This window comes from Taudactylus pleione, unplaced genomic scaffold, assembly GCF_031769625.1.
Source record: "Taudactylus pleione unplaced genomic scaffold, aTauple2 ptg000760l, whole genome shotgun sequence".
Classification (NCBI taxonomy): Eukaryota; Metazoa; Chordata; class Amphibia; order Anura; family Myobatrachidae; genus Taudactylus; species Taudactylus pleione.
This window is the reverse complement of record NW_028285162.1, coordinates 853555-866667: the sequence shown is the minus strand read 5'-3', so window position 1 is coordinate 866667 and position 13113 is coordinate 853555. Positions and strand designations below refer to the sequence as shown.

The window sequence follows — 13113 nt, the reverse complement described above, 5'->3', positions numbered from 1 at the left end:
GGATAATCAATATCCATCTCCACCTTATAATGAAAATGGAACATAACCATGAAAAATACATAAACCAATGGAATATAAACAGCCTCTCCCATATGATCGGAATATCCTTCAATATGTTTACCTCCGGCATTGAAATCACTGTGACGACTTCCGGTTCCTGTTTCGAAGGTGGAACGCAAGCCGTGATTACTTCCGATTTCCAGCTTTTCGAGTGGAATGCAAGCTGTGATGACTTCCGGTTTCCGGCACACGCGGTGAAGTGGAAACCACGGGAAACAGAATAGGAGGGCATGCATTACAACTTCTGGAATAGCCTTTTAAATAGTGGGAGATACAATGGCATGGCATTGTGCATTTGAAAAAGGATCAGGATAGATCTGAAACGCGTTGTGCTGATGCTGCTATGCCACTTTGAAAAAAACATATTGTGGAGGAACTTGCTGTTTACATCCAAGGCAAAGCCAGGTGGTGTGGAGTGGAACCGGCCAAATTCATCTGGGACCTGGGACTTGTCCTTATGGTTGCTCGAACCACCTACCACAAATGGTATGACTTTGGGGATTTTTTTCTCCACTAAATGCACTCTTCTTCCTGCCCTTGCACTTTATAACTGTGCCGGCTAATTGTGTATTTATTTGTATACATCTATGTACATGTATGTTGGATTTTATTGTTAATAAATGTCACCTCTCATTTGAGGTTTTTTACTATTACCTTTGTAAGGTTTAGTATTTTGCTCATCTGTCAATTAAGCGCTCTCTATTCTATCATAATTTCTTATACACTTCAGTGTGTGCGTTTATATAGAGTATGTATATATATATATATATATATATATATATATATACATACACACACACAATTTGGTCATGGATTTATAGTGTCCTCAATGCTGAGAAATACAGGCAGGTACTTATCCATCATGCAATACCATCAGGGAGGCATCTGATGGTCTCCGAATTTATTCTGCAGCAGGAAAACGACCCAAGCATACAGCCAATGTCATTAAGAACTATCTTCAGCATAAAGAAGAGCAAGGAGTCCTGGAAGTGATGATATGGCCCCCACAGAGTCCTGATCTCAGATCTGTCTGGTATTACATGAAGCGACAGAAGGATATGAGCAAGCCTACATCCACAGAAGATCTGTGGCTAGTTCTCCAAGATCTTTGGAACTAACTCCCTGCCGAGTGCCTTCAAAAATTGTGTGCAATTGTACCTAGAAGAACTGATGCTCTTTAGAGGGCAAAGGGTGGTCACGCCAAATATGGTTGTGATTTAGCTTTCTATTCTGTTAATTCACTTAGCATTTTGTTGATTGATAAAAATAAACTATTAACAAGTCTATTTTTGAAAGCATTCTTAGCACACCTGTCTATAACTTTTCCCCAGTACTGTGTGTGTATATATATACAGTCAGGTCCATAAATATTGGGACATTGACAGAATTTTCAGATTTTGGCCTCTATTCACCACCACAATGGTTTTGAAATGAAACAAACAAGATGTGCTTTAACTGCAGACTTTCAGATTTAATTTGAGGGTAATTACATCCAAATCGGGTGAACGGTGTAGGAATTACAACAGTTTCAATATGTGCCTCCCACTTTTTAAGGGGCCAAAAGTAATGGGACTATCAACTCAAAAGCTATTTCATGGACAGGTGTGGGCTATTCCCTCATTATTTCATTATCAATTAAGCAGGTAAAGGGTCTGGAGTTGATTCTAGGTGTGACATTTGCATTTGGAATCAGTTGCTGTCAACTCTCAATATGAGATCCAAAGAGCTGTCACTATCAGTGAAGCAAGCCATCATTAGGCTGAAAAATCAAAACAAACCCATCAGAGAGATAGCAAAAACATTACGTGTGGCCAAATCAACTGTTTGGAACATTCTTAAAAAGAAATAACGCACCGGAGAGCTCAGGAACACCAAAAGACCCGGAAGACCACAGAAAACAACTGTGGTGGATGACAAAATAATTATTTCCCTGGTGAAGAAAAACCCCTTCACAACAGTTGGCCAAATCAAGATCACTCTCCAGGAGGTAGATGTATATGTGTCAAAGTCAACAATCAAGAGAAGACTTCACAAGAGTGAATATAGAGGGTTCACCACAAGATGCAAACCATTGGTGAGCCACAAAAACAGGAAGACCAGATTAGAGTTTGCCAAACAACATCTAAAAAAGCCATTACAGTTCTGGAACAACATCCTATGGACAGATGAGACAAATATCAACTTGTACCAGAGTGATGGGAAGAGAAAAGAAGGAAAGGAATTGCACATGATCCAAAACATACCACCTCATCAGTGAAGCATGGTGGTGGTAGTGTCATGGCGTGGGCATGTATGGCTGCCAATGGAACTGGTTCCCTTGTATTTATTGATGATGTGACTGCTGACAAAAGCAGCAGAATGAATTCTGAAGTGTTTCGGGCAATATTATATGCTCATATTCAGTCAAATGCTTCAGAACTCATTGGACGGCGCTTCACAGTGCAGATGGACAATGACCCGAAGCATACTGCAAAAGCAACCAAAGAGTTTTTAAGGCTAAAAAGTGGAATGTTATGCAATGGCCAAGTCAATCCCCTGACCTGAAGCCGATTGAGCATGCATTTCACTTGATGAAGACAAAACTGAAGGGAAAATGCCCCAAGAACAAGCAGGAACTGAAGATATTTGCAGTAGAGGCCTGGCAGAGCATCACCAGGGATGAAACCCAGCGTCTGGTGATGTCTATGCGTTCCAGACTTCAGGCTGTAATTGCCTGCAAAGGATTTGCAACAAAGTATTAAAAAGTGAAAGTTAGATTTAGGATTGTTTAGTTTGTCCCATTACTTTTGGCCCCTTAAAAAGTGGGAGGTACATAGAAACCGTTGTAATTCCTACACCGTTCACCTGATTTGGATGTAATTACCCTCAAATTAAACCTGAAAGTCTGCAGTTAAATCACATCTTGTTTGTTTCATTTCAAAGCCATTGTGGTGGTGAATAGAGGCCAAAATATGAAAATTCTGCCAATGTCCCAATATTTATGGACCTGACTGTATATATATATATATATATATATATATATATATATAAAATTGGGAACTAGCCGCCACTCGTATGCTCCTTGTTGAAGGTGGCCCGGTGTCCTCCTTGATTACTAACCCTATGCAGAGACGGAAAATCCAATTAAACAAAACTGCAAAACAGGCGACACTCTGGCGTCTTTAAAAAAATATACTAGACCCCACAGCTGCGGTCAACGTTTCAGAACACTTGGGTTCTTTTCGTCAGGATACAAAAAATACCAACAAACATATACCTTTATGCAATTCACCTTGTGAACAAGACGGCAGGGTTTCCGGTCAGGAAGTTAACTGACGTCATTAGAGTGAAACCCATCACCACACTTAGTTTATCTAAATAATTAAAAACACATCATTGCTTCATGCTGTTCGGCAGAATACCATAATATTTGCAATGATGTAATAACTCTATAATCTTGTTGTGAAACAATGTATTAAATACCAGTTGAAAACTGTATAACTGCAAGAGAGAAAAAAAACGGCATAGGCAATTGCAGGTATTAACAGAAACAGACCTGCTCGGTAAATCCTCCTAAAGTTAAATCGTATCCGGGGATTAGTACTATCTCCGGTTAACTCTGTCATAATATATACACACAGAAGGGTGTCCGAATGACACTAACTATTAGGTTAATTGTAGAGAGTGCAGCTCACGAGACGGAACGCATCTGTTCACAGCACATTCTTAACCTGACAGTTTCACAGAACACCATTAGAATTTCTCTGTCCTGATGACACTGCCAGTTGGGGGAAGAAAATAATTTTTTATCTATTAACTAATCCTTATGCACAAAGTAAAGGGCATTTATTCAAGCTTGATGGACACAAAATATTAAATGCCTGAAATTTAAACCGTAATTGTTATATTAAAGAGACTGTGTCTAACCCATCAGAAACAATATATGATGAACAGATGTAACCAAGGTCGAAAGATATCAATAGTCACCTATGTCTGGTAACTTAGACTTAGGGACGGGAATCCAAAACTAAGAATGTCAGAATATTCAAGCAACCTTATTTGGAAAAGCAAATCAATGTATAGCACACTTTTAAAACATCACAAAAAAAACATTGTAAACCCATCTGTTCATTCAGACCAGACAGGGATAGGGTGTTTAACTTATGAATTCATTTCGATTCTAATTGCAACAAAAATCTTGACTGTCACCACCCCTTTTCAGGGGAGGGACATGGTCAATAAATTTGTACCTAAGTGTAGCCAAACTGTGACCCGCTAGGGCAAAATGACTGGCCACTGGCTATTCATTATGCCCCTTTTGTAGTGCTGCTTGGATGGCACTTCTATGTAGGGCCATCCGCTCCTTAAACATATGATCGGTCTTACCGATATAATTCAGACTGGCATCAGTCATCAGGACAGAGAAATTCTAATGGTGTTCTGTGAAACTGTCAGGTTAAGAATGTGCTGTGAACAGATGCGTTCCGTCTCGTGAGCTGCACTCTAGAATTAAGGTAATAGTTAGTGTCATTCGGACACCCTTCTGTGTGCATATATTATGACAGAGTTAACGGGAGATAGTACTAATCCCCGGATACGATTTAACTTTAGGAGGATTTACCGAGCAGGTCTGTAACTGTTAATACCTGCAATTGTCTATGCAGTTTTTTTTCTCTCTTGCAGTTATACAGTTTTCAACTGGTATTTAATACATTGTTTCAATGTTTCACAACAAGATTATAGAGTTATTACATCATTGCAAATATTATGGTATTCTGCCGAACAGCATGAAGCAATGATGTGTTTTGTTAACTTCCTGACCGGAAACTCTGCCGTCTTGTTCACGAGGTGAATTGCATAAAGGTATATGTTTGTTGGTATTTTTTGTATCCTGACGTAAAGAACCCAAGTGTTCTGAAATGTTGACTTCAGCTGTGGGGTCTAGTATATTTTTTTAAAGACGCCAGAGTGCCGTCTGTTTTTTACATATATATATATATATATATATATATATGTATATATATATATATATATTATATATATATAAACTGTATATATACACACACATACACACATACACTCCTACGTACGTGCATACATACACACACTAAATAAGACTCTTGGAAGAGTCTTATTTCGTGTCTGGGTAGGATTATAGATGTCAACATTATCATCCCTAAAGGTTGTATCTTTCTAAACCCTACCCTCCCGGTTACAGATCTTGTCCATTTCATTTGGAATGGCAGACCTCAGAGGCCATCATTCTTAAAAAAAAAAAAATACAAAAGGGGTAGAGGACTCCCTGATATTAAATGATATTACCTTGCCGTACATTTTCCTAGATTACCTCTTCATACTCCCCTTCGGGGACGTCCTTGTGGCTAGATATTGAATATAAAACTTTCTAAACTATGGAGATCTGTCCTCTTTATGGGGCATACAGATGGGCTCAGCTAGTTTGTTGATCATAACGCGACATTCGGGCTTCTGGGTCGCGCCTTGGAACGTTGTGTGATGGCTGTACCGTGGTGCACCGTTGGTGGATATCCCTGACAAGCAGGCCAATCAAGTTCACGCAGTGTATTTTGCATGTTGAATGTTCACACAACCAATCTTTTTAATAATATCACAGAAGCTCGTCGAATGGGACGCAAATCAGTACACATACAGTACTGTACAGTAGTGTAATTGCCGTGTTATGACAGTATAACCAATACTATAACGAGATGCACCCACAGTTTTCATTGAGACGGGATGAATTATTATTCACTAATGGTGGGGTTAAGCTGTGCCGTGCGTCTGAGCCTCTGAATCCCAATACACTGTTGTTGTGTCTGAGATCTCTTTGAGCCCCTGAAACACGACACTCGAGCCCCTGCACCCCATAACTGTATAGCATAGCAGGGTGCGGGGGACTTATGGAGCTATGTAGTGCCGCTAATACAGTACTGCAACATTATTGAACAGGAAATTATGTGGTCTTATTGAAAACTGAGGTTGCGTTTGAGTCCCTGAACTCCAACACCTGTGGGTGCATCTGAAACTCGATTAGTGCAGATGGACCCATCACTGTACTTTACAAAAAATATATATATAGAAGAATGAATCTGAAGTAAATCATGATTACAAAATAATATTGGGCTGTGGTGGGAATTGAACCCGGGACCATGGCAATGTAAAACCACCGCTCTACCACTAGGCCAAGAAAGCTTTCACATCCAATCTACTGAATCCTTGTACACTCCACCCACCCTCTGCCATTATTTTTTTAAGCTTAGGTGGAGTGTGCAGTGAGGGTAGGGCCGGAGGGGGAGCACTGGATTGCGCTGGGTGCCGAGATAACTACAGAGGATACGGGAAGGTAACCATAGTGACGTATAGAAAATGGGCCTCAGACTGCACACCCTGACCATAAATATATATAATTGGAGATGCTACCTGTGGAGACAATTGATACTGTATATAAATAAATAAATTTTTGCAATCAATAGAGGTTTTTGGCATAATCTTGTCCTACGCTCTGGATTTGAACCCTAGTATGTTAGGGACCTACCCTACAGAGGTTACCCGGATGTGGTGGGTAGTCCCATAACCTTGGCCAAGATTATGCCAAAAACCTCTATTGATTGCAAAAATTTATTTATTTATATATAAGCAGTTAATTTGGAGTTGTGCACTTGTATTCCCTTTTGTGTATAAACCAGTTGTCGAAGTGGGAATTTTGAAGTTGGGGAATGGAATATTTAGAAGTGGTTAGCATAAATATGAGTGAGCGCCGAAGGTGCGCCAAAAATGGTCATGGCCACATGTCATAGGGGGCATGGTCACTTGAAACGGGGCATGTCAGCATGACACGCTACCCGTTTTTTTCACTCTGGGAGCATTCATGACAAAGCTTTCGGGGCTTAAGGTGCTTTTAGCTCTATGGTGGTGGTTTTGACTACTTTCTTGGGCCTCTGTCCACCAGCAGCTGATGCAGGTCCCTTATGTGCAAGCTCCGCAGCAGTGTAAGTAAGGACACCTGTAGCAGAAGTCATGTAAAGGAGATGACAACTGCATATGCTGCTCTTGCTCCCAAGCACACAAGGCTGGGAGTGCTGGGACTTGTGGTTCCTGCTCTGCTGCAGAATCACAGCTCACCGACACCTGCTCTGAACCTCCTTATAGAGCAGGTATCAGTGAGCTGTAATTATTCAGCAGATCAGAATCTACAAGTCTCAGCATTTCCAGCCATGTGTGATTGGAAGCAAGAGCAGCATCATGGACGTCTTGCTCCATGACCCTTCCGCTCCCTCTCCCCCCATACACACACATACTGCTACTGTACATGGAGCAGCCGGGCCCCCTTACCTGACCCGTACTTCAAATTGTGTGAGTGCAGTCGGACATGTGTTCAGCAGCTTCAGTACGTCACGCACTCCGCCTCTTCACTTCCATTCCAGGCACCAGGAGCAGCATCGAGCAGGAGCATCAGGTAACGCAGCAGCAGCAGCCATTGCTCTGTCCACGGTCCCTACTCCCTACTCAGCCTAGCACCGCTGTACAGCAAGATGGAGGTTGACCAATCAGCGGTCTCCCGCTGCCAGCCGCTGATTGGCTGACAGACATCCCGGCGCTTATGCCACGCCTCCGCCCTTAGCAAACTAAAAAAAAAAAAGTAGTGCTTGAACAAGGTGCCGGTATGTCGTACCGTTACATACCGGCACACTTCGAGCACTGGTATAAACACAGTGACGTACACTGTAATCATGAATTTTATTTGTGTGGTGTGGTGGGGGTAGTGCATAGCTAGCCCTAAAGTTACAAGTTACATAGCCTATTGTAAATGGATTTAAGAAGCGCCTGGGGGAAGGTTAAAAAAAAAAAAAGTACCTATTTTTATGTTGAAAAAAAAACTATTTGCATCCCTTTTACTGGAAGTTACAGTAGTACAGTTTACTGTACATACATGTCTGTAAATGAATTGGCATTCTGCAGTTGTGACGCACCAATATGAACTAATGGCTACTGAACTACTGTACAGTACTCTGTGTGTGCTGATTTGTGTCCCGTTCAACGAGCTTCTGCAGTATTATTAAAGATTGGTTGTGCAAACATGTGACATGCAAATACTCTGCAAAAGTGTCCCGAACGTGATTGGGCTGCTTGCCAGTTATATCCGTCCACTTCTACAGTATGGATCAACTGATACAAATGGCCGACATGGTCAAATGTCAACACAAAATTTTTAGGGTTAGGGTTTAGTTAAAAGGTCGACACATGGTATTTTTTAGTTAGGGTTTGGTCAAAAGGTTGATACAAAAATGGTCAGCATGTGATGTTTTTATTACTTTAAGGGTTAGGGTTTGGTCAAAAGGTCGACACAAATTTTTTTTGTATTAGTCTTTTCTTAGAGTGAATGTTTGTGAAAAAGGTCGATACTATTATGGTCGACATTTCTTATTAGATAGACATTCATTTTTTATGGTTAAGGTTTGGTCAAAAGGTCGACACATGATGATTTTTTTTTTCTTTAGGTTTTGGGGTAGGGATAATTAATCTCATTGAAAGCCGTGCGTGCGTCTGACCCCTGTCTGAGCCCCTGAATCCCAATATGCTGTAGGAGCGTCTGAGACATCTTTGAGGCCCTGAACACGCCACTCGAGCACCTGCACCCCATAACTGTATAGGTGTGTCATTGCAAGGTGTGGGGGAGTTGTGGAGCTACTGTATGTACAGTAGTGCTGTCAATGCTGTACTGCAACATTATTGAACAGGAAATCATGTGGTCTTATTGAAAACTGAGGTTGCGTTTCAGTTCCTGAACCCCAACACCTGTGGGTGCGTCTGAAACTCGATTGGTGCAGATGGACTCACTCCACCACTATACTTTATTAAACAAAAACTATATAGGAGGAATGAATCTAAAGTAATCATGATTAAGAAATAATATTGGGCTGTGGTGGGATTTGAACCCTGGACCATGTAAAACCAACGCTCTACCACTAGGCCAAGAAGGCTTTCACATCCATCTACTGAATCCTTGTGCACTCCACCCACCTGCTGCCGTTAGGGCGGGCGCAGCGAGGAAAGCATAATAATAATGATAATAATAATAATCAAAATGTGGCTCTTTCTTTCTTTCTGAATATTGTACTAGTACATGTAAACACAGTACCTGAGCATTAGAGAATATTAATTCATACCATCTCATTGAAAGCTGTGCGTGCGTGCGTGCGTGCGTGCGTGACCCCTGAGACAAAAATATATAAACATTTTTTTTAAATAAGTCCAGGACACACACATACTGTACTGTAATGATTTAAAACTTTATTACACATTCTTCTACAGCCCTGATTCCATGGCGAAAAGCTATACTATAGTGTACCAATCACAGGGTCTGTCAGCCAATCAGGGGCGGTGATACAGAAAATGCATTGGATATCGGACGCATGCGCAGTGTAGTTTAGGAAAAGCGACACCTGGTGGACAAAAAAATGTATTACGTGCCATGACTTTTTCCAGCGCCACAGTACGTTCCGTTTCCATTAATACTGAAGGGCGCAACTCAAGGCATACCGTGTGGCACGAGATGCAGGGCGCGCTTCATGGCGTATGGAGCAACAAACTAGCTGGGCACATCTGTACATGAGAAGTATAGACATCCCTACATCACACTTCCCAAATCTTAGATCCTTTCTGAAACTGTGAAATCTTTACTCAGTAATATTATGTATTATACTCCCTATTTCCCCATTTAGAATAACCCCAGATTCCCGCTGGGATTGTCCCTGATTTGTGTGAGGCATTGGACCACAGTGAATCTTAAATCCCTACTGATTGTTGTAAATGAGACCAATGGCTACCTCTCTCAGACCTCTAGCTAAAATCCCCTGCCCACACTCTCAACCCATTGAATACTTCCAAATAAGACACTTCTTGAACTCCCCCCCCCAAAACCCTGGTCCTTCATAAACATACTTCTTTCGACCGACTATGTAAATATCACCCCTAAGTATGAGAGTACAAGTTTATGGCATTCTCCTGGATGCTGCCCTTCCTGATCAAAACTATAACTAAATAGCATGCCACCCCCCCTACTGATGAGGAGGCCTGGGAAACAGAGAGATTGAACATAGCGAAGAGCTCCATTTCAACCCAACTGAAGGAAACATCCTAGAAGTTATATTATTGTTGGTATTAAGTCCCGGTGAGATTTACCCAAATGTTACTTCTGCCTTGCCCACTTGCTGGAGAAACTGAAACCTCCAACGTTCCTTAGTCCATATTTGGTGGACTTGCCCTGTAATTGCCCCCTACTGGACTTCAGTTCATAGCCTTCTGAATAGTCTATTTCAGGCCCCAATACCAAAAGATCCCTGGGTCTTATTTTTATGCTGCACTCCCCAAGACCTCAGCAAACTCTCTATAAAGTTGGCTTCCCACAATCTAGTCGCTGCAAATAGGCTTATTGCAAAAATTTAAAGAATCCACTAACTCCTTTTATTTTTGTCCTCAAACACCATTTCTGGCAAATTTCAGCTATGGAGAAAATGACCTATTACCTGCATGACAATGGCTACATTTACCCATGTGCAATGCAATGTTAAAGGTTTTATCCCCCCTCTCAACACAGAATATGTAGGAATTCCTTTTCTGTTTGCTGGGTTTTTATGTTTCTATTAATTCCTGTACATGATTCTGCTACAAAAAGGCAAATGTCATGTTCCTGCTTCTTATGCTTATTGATCCGTCTTATTTGTTCTTTATGAGCATTCAGAATAAAGTCAAAATAAAATAAAAAAGGCAATCTTTTGGAAACATTGCTACTGTGAAACCTATGTGATACTCTCACAAGTGGACCACAGACTTTAACCATTTATGATATTTCGATCATATTGGACTACATCTTTTGATGTCAAAATGAAGCATGGGTCATATTTGATGTTTGTATGATTTTTTAAGTAAAAATTATTACATTTCTAAATTGTTTGTAGCAATTTAGAACTAGATATGAGCATCAGTCTCCTAATAAATTATACAACAGTGTTTATTATATATATTTCCTTAAAAACAAAATTTTTGCTACCTTATCGTCTGCTCAGGGGGGTGCGCACACAAAAAAAGAAAAAAAAAGTCTTTCTTCTGAAAAATCAATGCGAGTTTGGAATTGGATTGCAGCGCAACTTCATCATGTTTCTTTAGCTGAGGAATTGGAAAGTTTCACAGATACTTAAGGCCCCACAGACCCAAGAGTGAGAAGCTCACATAAGGAAACGCTGCTTCAAAACCCCCCAAACTTCAAGATAGCTTATGTATTGCTTTGACTTTTGCAAGTTTCACCTCTCCAGCCTCCTCTTATCTGCCTCTCCCCACTTCAATCCATCTTCAATGCTGCTGCTCAACTTTCCTCTCTCCTCACTCTGCATTGGTCTTTCCCCTCCTGCAATCTCTACACTGGCTTCCTGTCCCTTGCAGAATCTGTTTCAAATGCCTTACTGTCACCTACAAAGCCCTCAGCAACTACTTTTCTTGCTACATATCCAATTTAATTTCTAACCACCCTCTCTCCCCCCCTCCCCTCTCACTCCAGCTTCAAAGACTTTGCCTGCGCGGTTATACACCAATCAAATTTATTCCCACTCCCATTATTTGTAGAGCTATATGTTCTGCCCTACTATGTAACTTATTGGCTGTTTGTTCTGTCCTACTATGCAACTCATTGCTGTTTTTTTCTGCCTTACTATGTAACTCAGGACTATTTACTCATGTAACTCAGGGGGTCATTCAGACCCGCTCACGAGCGCAGGACGCTCGCAAGCGGGTCGATGTTACCCCAATGCGCATGCGCACAACGGAGGGAGCTCCGTCGTGCGCATGCGCGAGACCCGGACAGCGACTGCCAAGCTGTCGCTCCGGGTCTCGCACCAAAGGGGGCGTGCTGTCGATGGTGACTGACAGCACGCCCCCTTTGGTGGGCGTGCCGGGGGCGTGGCTGCCAGACGGAGGCGTTCCCATGGGAACGCCTACCGTCTGGGTCTGGCCCCACTGACATCACTAGTGATGTCAGTGGGATTGATTTTGGCTCTGATAGAGCCAAAATCACTCCAGGGCTTGCGGTCACCGAGACCCTACCGCAAGGACTCGTCGCAAGCCCGATGGTCGCGATGGTCTTGACCACCGCGACCATCTTTTTGGCCGCTCGCATATGCTGTGGGTGGTCACACACAGCTATGCGAGCGGCCAGGAGGCCACTCCAGTTTTAAGTAGGAGGGCACTGATTCAGAGCGAGCGCTCTGGTCAGAGCGTCCGGCTCTGAATCAGGCCCTCAGTGCCATTTGTTCCAGCCTTCTATGTAACTCAAGGTTGTCTGTTCTGCTCTAGAATCTAACCTAATCCTGTATGGTTTCAACCTACTATGTAACTTGATGCCCTGTGTTATGCCCTACTATGTAAATCATTGCTGATTGTTCAGCCTTAAAATGTAACCCAAGTCTGTCTGTTTCGCTCCACTGTGACACTATATTGGTGTCACAAATCAGGTCTTAGCCCCACTTACTTTACCCGGCAGTGACACATCATTGCGCTCCGCACATCCAGTGTCAGCAGCAACCCCACTCTACACAGAACCCGTGTGACTCTCCAGTCTAATCCCAGAATCTCCAGTCTAATCCCCGTGGTCACATGTGGCAGCCTATGGACTTCCACTGCTGCCTATTTAAACTCCTTCAGAAGAACAGCACATTGCTGGAGCAACATCTTCCAGAGATAGTTCCTGGTCAATCCTGTGCTGTTCAAATTTTCCTATAGTGCTTCTGTGTTGGAACATCTAAAGTTTTGCCACCTGTCATTTGTATCCTGCTGAGCAAACAACTGTTATCTGCTAGCGAACCTGTGTCTCTAGTCCTCAGCAGTCTGCTCCCATCCTGCCTTCCTAGCCTGCACCTGCTGTTTCCATCTGTTGCAGTTCTTCCAGGAGGTTCCTTATAATCAGTATCCCATATCTCCACTTCTAGAACTGAATTCCAGATTCTGATTCCAGTGCCAGGCCTGTGAATCGGGGTGTGGGTTCCAGGGGGATTCGACACTTGTATT

The 13113-nt window shown here is 42.2% G+C and overlaps 1 protein-coding gene across 1 annotated transcript in view; it reads right to left on the bottom strand.

The window, feature by feature from the left end:
• Positions 1-13113, bottom strand: part of SERAC1 (serine active site containing 1) — a 203974-nt gene that overhangs the window by 147841 nt on the left and 43020 nt on the right. The window lies entirely within an intron of this gene.